General features: G+C 38.5%; 1 long non-coding RNA gene across 10 annotated transcripts in view; it reads right to left on the reverse strand.

The window, feature by feature from the left end:
* Positions 1-2,121: 2,121 nt before the first annotated feature.
* The window catches only part of LOC129019488 (uncharacterized), a 61,417-nt gene continuing 45,240 nt past the window's right edge, over positions 2,122-18,298 (reverse strand). For 2 of the 10 annotated variants that reach the window (XR_010124957.1, XR_010124955.1), the window contains 3 exons: positions 15,414-18,208; positions 14,878-15,040; positions 8,687-13,950 (listed from right to left, as the gene is read on the reverse strand). This is a non-coding gene — a long non-coding RNA (uncharacterized LOC129019488). Of the gene's footprint in view, positions 8,253-8,686; positions 13,951-14,877; positions 15,041-15,413; positions 18,209-18,298 lie in introns of those variants that run through there. The other 8 variants (XR_010124961.1, XR_008495645.2, XR_010124960.1 and 5 more) reach the window with 8 other exon arrangements.

The following is an 18,298-nucleotide window of genomic DNA, read 5'->3' on the forward strand; positions in this document are numbered from 1 at the left end:
AAAGACAGGCATAAGAAATTATAAAAGTATTAATTTGGGGAACTAATAAATGTCCATGAAATCTTCACAATCCACATTCTTCTGCCATGGCTTCAGCCAGTCCCTCCATTTGGGGTCCCTGACTTCCTGCAACATGAATCCACACATTGCAAAGCATTTATCTAATAGATGTTTCTCATTTTTAAGGTGGGATATTCAGTATTTCACTATATGTTTCAAAGGGCTCAGAAATGTGCCTTCATTAATTTTACAAAAACAGAGTTTCCAAACTGTTGAATCAAAGCAAAAGTTTCACACTCTGAGATGATTGCACATATCACAAAGAATTTTCATAGATGCCTTGTTTCTGGTTTTTATTGTGGGATATTCAGTTTTTCACTATAGGTATCAATGAGTTCAGAAATTACAATTTCTAGATCCTACAAGGAGAGTGTTTCCAAGCTGTTCAATCAAAATAATAATTTAACTCTGAGATGAATCAACATATCACAAGCATTTTCACAGATAGCTTCTTTCTAGTTTTTATCACAAGATAGTCTTTTTTTTATTATAGGCCTCAATGGGCTCAGAAATGTCCCTTTGGAGATTTTACAAAAAGAGTATTTCCAATCAGGTGATTCAAAACACAAGTTGTATTTGGTGAGATGAATGTACACATTGCAAAGCATTTTTTCAAATAGCTTGCTTCTAATTTTTATCATGAAATATTTGGTTTCTTACTGTAGGTCTCAATTGACTCGTAAAAGTCCCTTCCTAGATTCTACAACAACAGTGATTTTAACCTAGTGAATCAAACAAAGGGTTTCATTCAGTGAGATAAATCCATGCATTACAAAGCACTTTCAGAGCAAGCTTGTTTCTAGTTTTTATCATGGGCTATTCGGTGTGTAACAATAGGAGTCAAAGGCCTCAGAAATGACCCTTCGTAGATTCTACAACAATGGTGTTTCCAACCTATTTAATCAAAGCAAAGGTTTAACTTTCTAGGATGAATCCAAACATCACAAAGCATTTTTATACCTACCTTGTTTCTAGTTTTTATTGTGGGATATTCGATTTTTCAACATAGCCTGAGTGGGCTCAGAAACGTCTTTTCATTGATTCTACAATAAGAGTGTTTCCAACCTGTTTAATTAAGACAAGGATTTAACTCTGTGAGATGAATCCAAACATCACAAAGCATTTTCACAGATAGCTTGCTTCTAGTTTTTATCACTGGATATTCGGTTTTTCACTATAGGCCTCAATGAGCTCAGAAATGTTCCTTCATAGATTCTACAAAAAGCAAGTTTCCAAGGTGATGAATCAAAACAAAAGTTTAAATCTGTGATGTAAATCCAGAAAACCCAACGCGTTTTAACTTATAGCTAGTTTCTACTTTTTAACATGGAATATTCAGTTTTTCATTATAGGCCTCAGTGAGCTCAGAAATGTCCCTTAGTAGATGCTACAAAAAAAGTGTTTCAACCTATTGAATCAAAACAAATGTGTAACTTTCTAAGAGGAATTCCCACATGGCAAAGCATTTGCACAGATAGGTTGTTTCTACTTTTCATTGTGGGTTATTCTGTATTTTATTATAAGCATCAATGCTCCCAGAAATCTCCCTTCATAGATTCTACAACAAGAGTGTTTCCAACCTGTTGAATCAAAACAAAGGTTTAACTCTGTTAGATGAATCCACATATTACAATCCATTTTCAGAGATAACTTTTCTCTGGTTTTATTTTGGGATATTCGGTTTTTCAGTATAGGTTTCAATTGGGTCAGAATTGTTTCTTTGTAGATTCTAAGAAAAGTGTGTTTCCAACTTGATGAATTAAAAGAGAGGTTTAACTCTGTCAGATGAATTCAGATCTTGCAAAGCATTTCAACAGATAGCTTGTTTCTACTTTTTATCACAGGATATTCTGTTTTTCACTATAAACTTCAATGGGATCAGAAATGTTTTTTGTAGATTCTGTAAAAAAGTGTTTTTCACCTGTTGAGTCCAAATAAAACTTTAACTCTGTGAGATGAATCCATGCATCACAAAGCATTTTCACAGATAGCTTTTTTCTACTTCTTATAGCAGGATATTGGGTTTCTCAGTATAGGCCTAAATGGGCTCAGAAATGTCTCGTACATTCTACAAAAACATGTTTCCAACCTGTTGAATCAAAACAGAGATTCCATTCGGTGAGAAGAATCCACACATCACAAAGCAACTTCACATATTGTGTTTTTCTAGTTTTTATCACAGGATCCTCGGTTTTTCACTATATGCCTCAATAGGCTCAGAAATGTCCCTTCTTAGATTTTATGAAAAAAGTGTTTCCAACCTGGTGACTCAAAACCCAGGTTCGATTCAGTGAGAAGAATCCAGATATCACAAAGCATTTTCACATATAGCTTGTTTCTATATGTTTCTTGTTTTATTATGGGATATTTGTTTCTTTATTATAGGCCTCAATGGCCTCTGAAATGTCCCTTCATAGATTCTACAAAAAAAACTGTTTCCAAACTGATTAACCAAAACAACAGTTTAACTCTGTGAGATAAATACACACATTGCAAAGCATTTTCACAGTTAGCTTCTTTAGAGTGTTTAATGCAGTACATTCAGTTTTTCAGTATAGGACTTAATGGCCTCATAAACGTTTCTTCATAGATAATACAGTAAAAGTGTTTCCAACCTGTTGAATCAAAACAAAGTTTTAACTGTTTGAGATGAATTCACACATGGCAAAGCATTTTCACACAGCATTTTTATACTTTTTATCCACAGGATATTAGATTTTTCACTATCAGTCTCAATGAGCTCAGAAATGTCTTTTTGTAGATACTACAAAACGAGGCTTTCCAGCCTGTTGAATCAAAACAAAGTTTTACATCATTGAAATAAATCCACATTTCATGAAGCATTTTCACAGATAGCTTGTTTCTATTTTTCATTGCAAAATATACAGTCTGTCACTATAGGCCTAAATTGTCTTAGAAATATCCCTTCATAGATTCTACAGCAAGAGTGTTTTCAACCTGGTGAATCAATACACAGGTTCCATTTGGTGGGACTAATCCACACATCCTAAAGCATTTTCACAGATAGCGTGCCCAGGGGTCTTTATCATTAGACTGCTTTGGGTCAGCCAGCAGTCTCTCCCATTATTATGCCTGGAGTTGCCCAGGTTTCTCTATCATTAGACTGCCTGGGGTCAGCCTGAATTCTCTCTTGTTAGAATTCCTGGGGTTGCCCAGGTGTCTATAATTAGACTGCCTGGTCTCAGCCAGGAGTCTCTCACATTAGAATGCTTAGGGTGACATTGGTGTCTCTATCATTAGACTGCCTGAATTGGGCCAGGAGTCTCTTTCATTGGAATGCCTGGGGTTGACCAGGTGTCTCTAACCTTAGGCAGTCTAGGGTAGGACCAGAGTCTCTCCCATTAGAATGTCTAAGGTCACCCAGGCGTCTTTTTCATTAGACTGCATGAGGTCGCCCAGAGCCCCTCCCATTAGAATGCCTGGGTTCGCAGAGGCGTTTTCATCGTTAGTCTGGTGCAGGTCGGTCATTGATATCGCCAATGAGAATGCCGGGCATCTCCCAAATTCTCTCAAATTAGAATGTCTGGAATCGGCCGGGAGTCTCTCCCACTAGAATGCCTGTGGTGCCCAGTTGTCTATCATTAGACTGCTTCATGTCAGCCGGGATTCTTTTTTTTTTAGAATGCCTGGGGTAGCCCAGGTGTCTCTGTCATTAGACTGCTTGGTGTCAGCCAGGAGTCTCTCCCATTCAACTGCCTGGTGTCACCCAGGTGTCTATTTTAAGACTGCCTGGGGTTGGCCAGGAGATTCTTTCATTAGAATGCATGGAATTGGCTGGGAATCTCTCCCATTAGAATGTTTGGGTTTGCCCATGTGTCTCTATCATTAGACTGCCGGGTTCAGCCAGCAGTCTCTCCCATAAAAATGCCTGGGATTGCCCAGGTTTCTCTATTATTAGACTGCCTGGTGTCAGTCAGGAGTCTCTTCCATTAGAATTGCCTGTGATTTGCCAGGAGTCTTACCCATTAAAATTACTAAGGTCACCCAGGTGTCTTTATAATTAGACTGCCTGGGGTCAGCTCGAAGTCTCTTCTATTAGAATGCTTGGGGTCCATCAAGTGTCTCTATTATTAGACTGCCTGGGGTCAGCCAGAAGTGTCTCCCATTAAAATACCTGCAGTCGTTCAGGTGTCTCTGTCATTATACTGCCTGCGATTGGCCGGGAGTCTCTTTCATTAGATTGCCTGTGGTTGCACAGATGTCTCTATCATTAGATTGCCTGGGCTGGCTTGGAGTCTTTCCCATTAGAATTCCAGGGTTCAGATGGAAGTCTCTTCCATTAGAATGCCTTAGGTCACCCAGGTTTCTGTAATATTAGAACGCCTGGGGTCAGATAATAGTCTTTTCCATTAGAATGTCTAGGATCACCTAGGTGTCTCTACTATTAGACTGCCTGTGTTCGACTATTAGTCTCTCCCATTACAATGAGTGGGCTCGATCAGTGTCTCTGTCATTAGACTGCCTGGGGTTGACCACGAGTATCTCCCATTAGAATGCTTTCTGTCATCTGGGAGTCTCTCCCATTGGAATGACTGGGGTCACCCACGTGTCTCTCTCATTAAATTCCTGGGGTCGGCTGGAGGTCTCTCCCATAATACCTGGGTCACCCAGGTGTCTCTAACATTAGACTGCTTGGGGTTGCACAGCTCTCTCTAACATTAGATTGCTGCTTGGGGTTGCACAGCTCTCTCTAACATTAGATTGCTTGGGGTCATCTGGGAGTTTCCCCCATTAAAATGCCTGGAGTCTCACAGGTGTCTCTATTATGAGACTGCCTGATGTCAGCCAGCAGTCTCTTCCATTAGAATGCCCGTTGTATCCCAGGTGTCACTATTATTAGAATTCCTGGGGTCGGTGGAGGGTATCTCCCATAAGAATGCCTGGGTTCACCCAGGTGTCTCTAACGTTAGATTGGCTGGGGTCCTTTGGAAGTCTCCCCCATTAGGATGCCTTGGGTCACCCAAGTTTCTCTACCATTAGACTGCCTGTGGTCAGTTGAGAATCTCCCCCATTAGAATGCCTGGGGTCACCCAGTTGTCTCTATGCATGGATTGCCTGGGTTTGTACAGAAGCCTCTCCAATTAGAATGCCTGATGTCATCCAGGTGTCTGTATTATTAGACTGCCTGGGGTCAGGCAGGAGTTTCTCCCATTAGAATATCTGGTGTCAGCTGGAATTCTCTCTCATTAGAATGCTTGGGGTCGCATAGGTGTATCTATTATTTGCATGCCTGGGCTTCTCCTGTAGTCTCTCCCATTAGAATGCCTGTGGTTGCCCAGCTGTCAACATTAGACTGCCTGCGGTCCGCCAAGATTGTCTCTTATTAGAATGCCTTGAGTCATCCGGGAGTTTCTCCCATTAGTATGCCTGGGGTCACCCAGGTGTCTCTATCATTAGACTGCCTGGGGTCAGCTGGGAGGCTCTCCTATTAAAATGCCTTTGGTGGCTTAGATTCCTCTACAATTTGACTGCCTGTGTTCAGCCAGCAGTCTCTCCCATTAGAATGCCTGGACTCTCCCAGGTGTCTCTATCGTTAGACTGCCTGAGGTCAGCCAGGAGTGTCTCTCATTAGAATACCTGTATTCATCCCTATTTCTTTATTAGACTGCCTGCGGTTTGGCGGGAGTCTCTCCCATTAAAAAGCCTGTCCTCGATAAGGTGTCTATCATTTGAATGCCTGGGTTCAACCAGGACCCTCTCTTAGAATGTCTCGGGTCATTGAAGTGTCTCTATCATAAGACTGCCTGCATCAGCTAGGAGTCTCTCCCATTAGGGTCCCTGAGGTCAGCCGGGAATCTCTATTATTAGAATGCCAATGGTCGCTCAGATGTCTCTATCATTAGAGAGCCTATGGTCAGCCAGGAGTCTTTTTTATTAGAATGCCTGGTGTCGGCCCGGAGTCTCTCCCGTTAGAATACCTGGAGTCACAGAGGTGTCGCTATTATTAGAATGTCTGATGTCGGTCTGGAGTCTCTCCCATTAGAATGTCTTAAGTCACATAGATGCCTTTGTCATTAGACTGCCTGTGATCAGCCGGTAATCTCTCCAATTAAAACTCCTGAGGTCGCCCAGGTGTGTCTATAATCAGACTGCCTGGGGTCAGCCAGACATCTCTTTCAAAAGAATGCCTGGGTTTGGCTGGAAATCTCTCCTATTAGAAAGCCTGGGAACGCCCAGGTGTCTCTATCATTAAAACATCAAGTCATCCGAGAGTCTATTCCATTAAAATGCCTGCTGTTGCCCAGTTGTCTCTATCATTAGATTTCCTGCAGTTGGTCGGGTGTCTCTCCCACTAGAATTCCTGGGGCTGTTCAGGTGTCTCTATCGTTAGACTGCCTGGGGTAGGCCACGAGTCTCTCCCATTAGAATGGCTGGGGTCGGCGGTGAGTCCCTCCCATTAGAATGCCTAGGGTCACCCAGGTGTCTCTATCATTAGGTGGCCTGGAGTCGGCTGGGAGTCACTCCCCTTAAAATGCCTGGGGTCGACTTGGCGTATAAAATTATACTGCCTAGGTTTGGCCAGAAGTCTCTCCCATTAGAATGCCTGGGTTTGCCCAGGAGTTCTATCATTGGACTGCCTGGGGTCAGCTGGGAGTCTCTTCCATTAGAATACCTGGGGTTGCTCAGGTGTCTTTATTATTAGACTGCCTGGGATCCACCAGGAGTCTCTTTCCTTAGAATGCCTCAGGTCACCGAAATGTCTTTATAATTAGACTGCTTGGGTTCGGCAGGAGTCTATCTCATTAGAATGACTGGGGTCACCCAGGTGACTCTATCGTTAGACTAACAAGGGTCAGCCATGAATCTCTCCCATTAGAATGCCTGAGGTCGCCTAGGTGTCTCTATCCTAAGACTGCCTTTTGTCGGCTAGAAGTCTCTTACCAGAATGCCTGGGGTTGACTGGGAGTCTCTTCTATTAGAATATTAGGGGTCGCCCAGGTGTCTGTATCATTTGATTGCCTGGGCTCTGCTGGGAGTCTCTCCCATTAGAATGCCTGTGGTTGCCCAGGTGTCTCTATCATTAGACTGCCTGGGATCCACCAGGAGTCTCTTCCATTAGAATACCTGGGGTCACCCGGTTTTTCTGTAATTAGGCTGCCTTGAGTCAGCATGGAGTCTTTCCATTAAAATGCCTGGGGTCTCCCAGGTGTTTCTATCCTTAAACTGCCTGTGGTCGGCCAAGAGTCTCTCCCATTAGAATGCCTGGAACTTCCTGGGAGCCCGTACCATTAGAATGCCTTGGGTCACCCAGATGTCTCTGTCATTAGCCTGCCTAAGTTCAGCCAGGAATCACTTTCATTAGAATGCCTGGGGTTGCCCAGGGGTTTCTATCAGACTGCCTGGTGTCGGCCAGCAGTCTCTCCCATTAGAATCACTGGGGTTTGCAGGGAGTCTCTCCCAGTAGATTACCTTGGGTCATCCCAGTGTCTCTATCATTGGAATGCCTAGGGTGGACCAGGAGTCTTTCTTATTAAAATGCCTGGGGTTGGCTGGGTATCTCTATCATTAGACTGCCTGCGTTTGGCTGGCAGTTTCTCCCATTATAATGCCTGGGATCATCCAGGCGTCTCTAACATTAGACTGCCTGTGGTTGGCTGGGTGTCTCTCCACTTTGAATGCCTGGTTTTGGCTGGGAGTCTCTCCTATTAAAATGCCTGGGGTCGCAAAAGTGTCTTTATCATTGAACTGTCCAGGTAGACCAGGAGTCCCTCTCATTAGAATGTTGGGGGTTGCCCCGGTGTCTCTGTTGTTACAGTGTCTGAATTCGGCAAGAAGTCTCTCTCCTTAGAATGCCTGGGGTCGGCCTGGAGTCTCTCTCATAAAAATGTCTTAAGACGCACAGTTGCCCCTATCACAAGAATGCCTAAGGTCGGCCTAGAGTCTCTTTCATTAGGATGCCTGGAGTTGCACAGGTGTCTCTGTCATTAGAATGTCTGCAGTCTGCCAGGAGTCTCTCCCATTAGAATGCCTCAAGTCGCCCAGGAGACTCTATCCTTAGACTGCCTGGGGTCAGTCAGGAGTCTCTCATATTGGAATACCCGGGGTCGGTTGGGAGTATGTTCACAGACAGAATGTTTGTAGTTTTTATGGTGGGATATTCGGTTTTTCACTACACTCCTCAATTTGCTCAGAAATGTCCCTCGTAGATTCTACAAAAAAGTGTTTCAAACCTGTTGAATTAAAAAAAAAAAAAAAAAAAGGTGTAACTCTTTGACATGAATCTAAACATCGGAAAGCATTTTCACAAATAGCTTCTTTCTAGCTTTCATCACGAGACATTTGGTTTTTCACTATATGCCCTCATACTGTGAAATGTCCCTTCGCGGATTCTATCAAAAGAGTGTTTCCAACCTGGTGAATCAAAACACAGGTTTCATTCAGTGAGATGAATCCACATATTATAAAGCATTTTTGCAAATAACTTGTTTCTAGTTTTTATCATGGGAAGTTGGATTTTTCTTTATAGGCCTCAATGGGGTCAGAAATGCCTCCTCATAGATTCTACAAAAAGTGTGCATTTATAGTGTTGCATGGAAACAACAGTTTGACACTGTGAGAGAAGTCCACACAACACAAAGCATTTTCCCAGATAGCTTCTTTCTAGTTTTTATTGCAGGATATTCTGTTCATTACTATAGGCCTCAAGGGACTCAGAAATGTCCCTTCGTCCACTACAAGAGTGTTTCCAACCTGTTGAAACAAAACAAAGGTTTAAATCTGTGAGATGAATCCACACATGGCAAAGCATTTTCACACATAGCTTGTTTCTAGTTTTTATAGCAGGATATTTGTTTTCTCACTACAGGCCTCAATGCACTCAGAAATGTCCCTTCACAGATTTTACCAACAGAGTGTTTTTAACCTGGTGAAGTAAAACACTGGTTGTATTCAGTGAGATGAATACACATTTTCATAGATAACTTGTTTCTCATTTATATCACAGGATATTCAATTTTTTACTATAGGCTTCAATGGTCTCAGAAATGTTTCTTCATAGATTCTACAAAAAGAGTGTTTCCAACCCGTTGAATCAAACACAGGTTTAACTTTGTGAGACAAATCCACACATTGCAAAGCATTTTCACAGATAGCTTGTATCTAGTTTTTATCACGGGATATTCAGTTTTTCACTAGAGACCTCAATGGTCTCAGAAATTTTTTTGGTAGATTCTACAATAAGAGTGTTTCCAATGTAGTGGATCAAAACCAAGTTTAACTCTGTGAGATGAACCACAGATCACAAAGCATTTTCACATATAGCTTGTTTTGAGTTTTTATCACGGGATATTCGGTTTTTCACTACAGGCCTCAATGGGCTCAGAAATATGTCATTGTAGATTCTATAAAGAGTGTTTCCAACCTGTTGAATAAAAACAAAAGTTTAACTCTGTGAGACCAATACCCACACATCTCAAAGCATTTTCAAAGATACCTCGTGCCTAGTTTTTATCATGGGATATTCGATTTTTCAATATACGACACAATGCACTCAGAAATATTTCTTTATAGACTATACAAAAAGAGTGTTCCCAATCTGGCAAATCAAAATACACGATTATATCTGTTACATGAATGCACATATTACAAAGCATCTTCACAGATAGCTTGTTTATAGTTTTAATTCTGGGATATTTGGTTTTTCACTATAGGCCTCAATGGGCTCAGAAATGTTCCTACGTAGATTCTACAAAAAGAGTTTTCCAACCTGTTGAATCAAAGCACAAGTTTCATTCTATGAGATGAATAGACGAATCACAAGGCATTTTCACAGACAGGTTGTTTCCAGTTTTTATTGCAGGACATTCTGTTTTTCACTAGAGGCCTCGATAGGTTAAAAAGTATCTCTTCGTAGATTCTACAAAAAGAGTGGTCTCAACATGTTGAATCAGAACAAAGGTTAAACTCTGTGAGAAGAATCCACACATTACAAAGCATTTTCACAGATAGTTGCTTTCCATTTTTTATCACAGGAGTTTTGGGTTTTTTTTTTCCCCTATAGGTTTCAATGGTTTCAGAAATGTTTCTTCGTAGAGTCTACAAAAAGAGTGCTTTTAACCTGTTGAATTAAAACAAAGGCTTAATTCAGTGAGATGAATCTACAATTCACAAAGCATTTTTGCAGATAGCTTGTTTCTACTATTTATTGCAGGATATTCGGTTTACCTTTATAGGCCTAACTGGGCTAAGAAATGTCCCTTTGTCTGTTCAACAAAAACAGTGTTTCAAACCTGGTGAATAAAAACAAACGTTTAACCCTGAGACACTCATCCACATTACACAAAGTATTTTCACAGATAGATTTTTTCTAGGTTTATTGCAGGATATTTAGTTTTTCACTATTGGCCTCAATGGGTTCAGAAATGACCCTTCGTAGTTTCTATAAGAAGAGTGTTTCCAGCCTGTTGAATCAAAATAAAGTTTGAAATCTGTGAGATGGATCCATGCATCACACAGCATTTTCACAAATAGATTGTTTCTAGATATTAATGCAGGAGATTCATTTTTTCACTATAGTCCTCGAGGGGCTCAAAAATGTTTCTTTGTAGATTCTACAAAAAGAGTGTTTCACACCTGTTGAATCAAAACGAAGGTTTAACTCAGTGAGATGAATTCACCCATTGCAAACCATTTTCACAGCTAGCTTGTTTCTAGTTTTTGTCATGAAGTATTCAGTTGTCCACTATAGTGTACAATAGGGACAAAGATATTTCTTCACAGATTCTTCAAATACAGTGGTTCCAACCTGTTAAATCAAAACAAAGGTTTAATTCTGTGAAATAAATCTACACATCTCAAAGCATTTCCACAGATATCTTGTTTCTAGTTTTTATCGCAGGATATTCAGTTTTTTGCTATAATCTCCATAGGCTCAGAATTGTCCCTTCGAAGATTCTACAAAAACAAGTTTTTTAACGTGTTGAATCAAAACATAGGTTTAACTCGGTGAGACAAATCCACACATTGCAAAGCATTTACACAGCTATTTTGTTTCTAGTTTTTATTGTGGGATATTCATTTTTTTTGCTATTGGCCTCCATGGGCTCAGAAATGTCTCTTTGCAGATTCTATAAAAAGAGCGTTTTCAACTTGTTGAATTAAAACAAAGTTTTAACTCTGTGAGATAAATTTACACATCACAAAACGATTTCACAGAGAGCTGGTTTCTACTTTTTATCGCGAGAGATTCACTTCACAATAGGCCTCAATGGGCTCAGAAATGTTTTTTCATAGATTCTACAAAAAAAGTGTTCTTAACCTGTTGATTTAGAACAAAGGTCCAACTCTCAGATGAATCCACACATCAAAACTCATTTTCACAGTTTGTTTTAGATTTTAAAATGGGATATTAGCTTTTTCACTATAGACTTCGATTGGCTCAGAAATTTTTTTTCATAGATTCTACAAAAAGAATGTTTCCAAGGTGTTGAATAAAAACAAAGGTTATCCCTGTGAGATGAATGAACATATCACACAGCACTTTCCCACAGAGGTTGTTTCTATTTTTGCTCACAGGATATTTGATTTTTCACTATAGGCTTCAATGGGCTTTGAAATGTCCCTTTATATAATCTACTAAAACAGTGTTTCCAATTTGTTCAATCAAAACAAAGGTTTAAATCTGTGACATGAATCCACATATTGCAAAGCATTTTCACAGATAGCTTTGTTTCTATATTTTAAAGTGCATTATACATTTTTTTACTATAGTTTTTAATGGTCTCAGAAATGTCCCTTTGTAGATTCTACAAAAAAAGTGTTTTCAACGTGTTGAATCAAAACAAAGGTTCATCTCTGTGAGATACATCCACACATCACAGAGCATTTTCACAGATAACTTGTTTCTAGTTTCTATCCTGGGATATTTGGTATATCACTATACACCTCAACTGGCTAAGAAATGTCCCTTCATACATTCCACAAAAGAGTGTTTCCAAACTGGTGAATCAAAACACAGGTTCCATTTGGTGAGATAAATGCATACATCACAAAAGATTTTCACAGATTGCTTGTTTCCAGTTTTTATTGCGGGATATACGGCTTCTTGCTATAGGCCTCAATGGGCTCAGAAATATTCCTTCGTAGATTCTACAAAAAGAACGTTTCTAACATGTTGAATAAAAACAAATGTTTAACTCTGTGAGATTAACCCACACATCGGGAACCATTTACTCAGACAGCTTTTTTTCTAGTTTTTATTGCAGGATATTCAGTTTTTCTCTACAGGCCTCAGTGGGCTCAGAAACGTCTTTTCATAGATTCTACAAAAAGAGTGATTTCAACCTGTTGGTTAAAAACATAGTTTTAACTTTGTGAGATAAGTCCACACATTACAAAGCATTTTCACAGATGGCTTGTTTCTAGATTTTATCGCCAGAAATTCGGTTTTTAACTACAGGCTTCAATGGGCTCAGAAATGTCCCTACATTTTTTACCGTAGGCCTCAATGGGTCAGAAATGTCCCTTCGTAGATTCTACCAAAAAGTGTTTGCAAGGTGTTGAATTGAAACAAAGATTTAACTCTGTGAGGTGAAGCCACACATCGAAAAGGATTTTCAGAGATAGCTTGTTTCTATTTCTTATCGTGGAATATTCAAATTTTACAATATGCCTCAATGGGCTCAGAAATGTCACTTCGTAGATTTCACAAAAAGTGTTTCCAACCTGGAGAATCAAAACACAGGTTCCATTGGGAGAGATGAATCCACACATCACAAAATATTTTTACATATAGCTTGTTTCTAGTTTTTAATGCTGGATATTTAGTTTCTCACTATAGGTCTCCATGGGCACAGAAGTGTCCTTTCATAGATTCTACAAAAAGACTTTTTCTTATGTGTTGAATTAAAACATAGTTTTAAATCTGTGAGATAAATGTTCATATCATAAACCATCTTCACATATAGATTGTTTCTAGATTTTAAGGAAGGATATTCTGCTTTTTGCTATAGGCCTCAATGGCCTCAGAATGTCCCTTCATAGATTCTAGAAAAAGAGTGTTTCCAAGGTGTCAAATAAAAATATAAGTTTAACTCTGTGAGATGAACCCACACATCACAAAGCATTTTCACACAGGGCTCACTTCTAGGTTTTATCATGGGATATTCAGTTTTTCACTATAGGCATCAATGGGCTTTGAAATATCTTTTTGTAGATTCAACTAAAAGAGTGTTTTTATCTCGTTGAATAAAAAAAAAGGTTGAAATGTGTGAAATGAATGAAAATATTCCAAAGCATTTAAACAGATAACTTGTTTCTAAATATTAAGGCAGGTTGTTTGATTTTTTTTTTTTTTACTATAGCTGTTGATGGTCTCAGAAATGTCCCTCTGTACTTTCTAAAAAAAAAGTTTGTAGACTGTCAAATCAAAATAAAGGTTTAATTCTGTAAGATAAATCCACACATTGCAAAGCATTTTTGGAAACAGTTTGTTTCTAGTTTCTATCATGGGATATTTTGTTCATCACTATAGGCCTCAATGGGCTGAGAAATGTTCCTTCATAGACTCTACAAAAAAGTGTTTCCAACCTGGTGAATCAAAACACAGGTTCCATTTGGTAAGAATAATCCACACACCAATAAGCATTTTGACAGATAATGTTTTTCTATTTTTCTTCGTGGGATCCTTGATTTTTCACTACAGGCTCAAAGGGGCTCAGAAATATCCTTCGTAGATTCTACAAAATGAGCATTTCCAACCTACTGAATCAAAGCATAGGTCCCATCCAGTGAGAAGAATCCACACATTGCAAGCATTTTCACAGGTATCTTTTCTCTAGTTTATATCACAGGATGTTCAGTTTTCCACTATAGGTCAAAATTGGTTCAGAAATGTTCCTTCGTAGATTCTGCAAAAAGAGTGTTTGCAACCTGTTGAATCAAAACAAAGGTGTAACTTTGTGATAGGAATACACACACAGCAAAGCACTTTTACAGATAGCTTTTTCTAGTTTTTATAGCAGAATCCTCAATTTTTTACTATAGGCCTCAATTAGCTCAATTATGTCCCTTCATAGATTCTACAAAAGAGTGTTTCCAACTTGTTAAATCAAAACAAATGTTTAACTCTGTGAGATGAATGCACACAACCCAAAGCATTTTCACAGAAGCCTGTTTCTAGTTTTTATCACTAGTTATCTGATTTTTCACCATAGGCCTAAACAGGCCCAGAAATGTTCCTTCGTAGTTTTTACAAAAAGTGTGCTTCCAACCTAATGAATCAAAAGAAAGGTTTTACTCTGTGAGATGAATCCAGACATCACAAAGCATTTCCACGGATACCTTGTTTGTAATTTTTATTGAGGGATATTCAATTTTTCACTGTAGGCCTCAATGAGCTCAGAAATGTGCCTGCACAGATTCTACAAAAAAAATTGATTCCACCTGTAATACCAACACTTTGGGAGGCCAAGGCAGGCAGATCAGGAGGTCAGCAGATCGAGACCATCCTGGCTAACACGGTGAAACCCCGCCTTTAATAAAAATTAAAAAAAACTGCCAGTTGTGGTGGCTGGCACCTGTATTCTCAGCTACTTGTGAGGCTGAGGCAGGAGAATTGCTTGAACCTGGGAGGCAGAGCTTGCAGTGAGCCGAGATCATGCCATTGCATTTCCTGGGTGACAGAGCAAGACTCTGTCCAAAAAAAAAAAAAATTGCTTGAACCTGGGAGGCAGAGCTTGCAGTGAGCCGAGATCATGCCATTGCATTTCCTGGGTGACAGAGCAAGACTCTGTCCAAAAAAAAAAAAAAAAAAAAAGGAAAGAAAAAGAAAGAAAAAAAAAGAAAAGTGATTCCAACCTTTTGAATCAAAACAAAGGTTTAATTTTGTGAGATGAATTCACCCATCATAAAGCATTTTCACAGATAACTTGTTTCCAGTTTTTCTTGTAGAATCCTCAGTTTTTCACAACAGGCCTCAGAAATATCTCTTCATACATTCTACAAAAACAGTGTTTCCAACCTGTTAAATCAAAACAATGGTTTAATTCTGTGAAATGAATCCACACATTGCAAAGCATTTTCACAGATAGCTTGTTTCTAGTTTTTATCATGGGATATTTGGTTTTCACCATAACCCAGACAGGGCTCAGAAATGTCAATTTGTAGATTCTACAAAAAGCATGTTTCCAACCTGTTGAATCACAACAATGGTTTAACTCTGTGAATTGAATCCACACATCACAAGGCATTTTCATAAGTAGCTTTTTTTTTTGTCTGTTTGTTTTTATTGCAAGATATTTGGTTTTTCACTATAGGTTTCAAAGGGCTGAAAAAGTCCCTTAAGAGACACTAAAAAATGGTGTTTTGAACGTGTTGAATAAAAAAAGGTTTACCTCTATGAAATAAATTCACCAATCACAAAGCATTTTCACAGATAGCTTGTTTCTAGTTTTATCACAGGATCCTCGGTTTATCACTATAAGACTCAATGCGCTCCCCAATGTCTTTTTGTAGGTTCTACAAAAACAGTGTTTCCAGCCTGTTGAATCAAAATAAAAGTTTAATTCTTTGAGATGAATCCACACATCACAAAGCATTTTCACAGATAGCTTGTTTCTAGTTTTTATCACGGGATAATTTGTTTTTCATTCAATGCACTCAGAAATGTTGATGCTTAGATTCTACAAAAAAGCGTGTTTTCAAACAGATGAATCAAAACAAATGTTTAACTCTGTGAGATGAATCCACACATGACAAACCATTTTCACAGATAGCTTGTTTGTAGTTTTTATCATGGGACATTCGAATTTTCAGCATATCCCTCAATGGGATCAGAAATATTCCTTCATAGATTCTATAAAAATAGTGTTTCCAAACTGGTGAATCAAAGCACAGGTTCCATTTGGTGAGATGAATCCAGTCACCATAAATGATTTTCACACATAGCTTGTTTCTACTTATTACAGTGGGATATTCTGTTTCTCACTATAGGCCTAAATGGGCTCAGAAATTTCCCTTCATAGTTTTTACAAAAAGAGTGTTTCCAATCAGTTGAATCAAAACAAAGGTTTAACTTTGTGAGATGAATTCGCACATCACAAAGTATTTTTACAGATAACTTCTTTCTAGATTATAAGACAGGATATTTGTTGTTGTTGCTTTGCTATAGACCTCAATAGGCTCAGAAATGGCCCTATGTAGGTTATAGAAAAAAAAGTGTGTCCAACCTCGTGAATCAAAACACAGGTTTTATTTGGTGACATGAACCCTCACATCACAAAGCATTTTCACTGATAACTTGTTTCTAGTTTTTATCACACAATATTCAGATTTTGCCAATAGGCTTCAAAAAGTTCAGAAATATCCCTTTGTAGATTCTACAAAAAGAGTATTTCCAACCTGTTGAATCCATACAAACGTTTAACTCTGTAAGATGGATGGACACATGGAAAAGCATCTTCACAGATAGCTTGTTTCTGGTTTATATTGCAGGATATTCAATTTTTCACTGTAGGCCTCAATAGGTTCAGAAATATCCCTTCATAGATTCTACAAGAAAAGTGTTTCCAACCTGTTGAATATAAGCAAAGGCATAACTCTGTGAGATGCATCCACAGATCTCAAGGCATTTTCACAGAGAGCTTATTTATAGTTTTTATCATGGGATATTCCATTTTTCACTCTAGACCTCAATTGGCTCAGAAATGTTCCTTTGTAGATTCTACAAAAAGATTGTTTCCAACCTGTTGAATCAAAACATAGGTATAACTCTGTGACATGAATCCATACACCGCAAAGCGTTTTCACAGATAGCTTGCTTCTAGTTTGCATCACATGAGGGCTCAGAAATGTTTTCTCATAGATTCTACTAAAAAAGTGTTTCCAACCTGTTGAACCAAAACAAAGGTTTAACTCTATGAGATGCTTCCACACATCACAAAGTATTTTCACAGACAGAAAGTTTTTAGTTTTAATCACTGGATATTCTGTTTTTCACTGTAGGCCTCAAAGGGCTCAGAAATGTCAATTCATAGTTTCTACAAAGAGAGTGTTTCCAACCTGTTTAATTACAGCAATGGTTTAACTCTGTAAGATGAATGAAAACATCATAAGGCATTTTCCCAGATAGCTTGTTTCTAGTTTTTACTGTGGGATATTCAGTTTTGCACTATACACATCAATAGACTCAGAAATGTCCTATCATAGATTCTACAAAAAAAGTATTTCCAACGTGGTGAGTCAAACATAAGGTTTAACTCTGTGAGATGAATCCACACATCAGAAAGCACATTCAAAGATAGCTCGTTTCTAGTTTTTATTGCAAGATATTCGATTTTTTACTATAGGCCTCAATGGGCTCAGATACATCCCATTGTATATTCTACAAAAAAGTGTTTCCAATCTGGTGAATCAAAACACAGGCTCCTTTTAATGAGATGAATCCACACATCACAAGGCATTTTCAAAGAGATTGTTTCTAGTTTCAACTGCAGAATATTTGTTCTTTTACTATAGGCTTCAATGGGCTCAGAAATGTTTCTTTGTAGATTCTACAAAAAGAGTATTTCCAATATGGTGAATCAAAAAAAAAAAAAAAAAAGATTTAACTCTGTGGGATGAGAGAACACATTGCAAAACATTTTTACAGATAACTTCTTTCATAGATTCTACAAAAAGAGTTCTTCTAACTTGTTGAGTTGAGAAAAGGGTTTAACTGTGCGAGATAAATTTACACATGGCCAACTATTTTCACAGATCACTTGTTTCTAGTTTATTTTGTGGGATATTCAGTTTTTCAATATAAGCCTCAATAAGCTCAGTAATGTCCCTTCGTATATTCTTCAAAAAGATTGTTTTCAACCTGCTAAATCGAAACACGAGTTTCATTCGGTGAGATGAATTCACACATCAGAAAGCACCTTCACATGTAGCTTGTTTCTAGTTTTGTTTGCAGGATATTAGATTATTTTGCTATAGACCTAAATGCGCTCAGAAATTTCTACAAAAAAGTTCTTCCAGTTTATTCAATCAAAGCAGAGGTTTATCTTCATGAGATGAATCTGCACATCACAAATCACTTTCACAGATAAGTGTTTTCAGTTTTTATTGCAGGAAATTCAGTTTTTCACTACAGGCCTCAATGAGCTCAGAAATGTTCCATTGTAGATTTTACAAAAAGGTTTCCAACCTAGTGAATCAAAACACAGATTCAATTAGCTGAGATAAATCTCCACTTCAGAAAGCATTTTCACAGATAGCATCTTTTTATTTTTTATCA

Source organism: Pongo pygmaeus, chromosome 20 (genome assembly GCF_028885625.2).
Source record: "Pongo pygmaeus isolate AG05252 chromosome 20, NHGRI_mPonPyg2-v2.0_pri, whole genome shotgun sequence".
NCBI classification, from domain to species: Eukaryota; Metazoa; Chordata; class Mammalia; order Primates; family Hominidae; genus Pongo; species Pongo pygmaeus.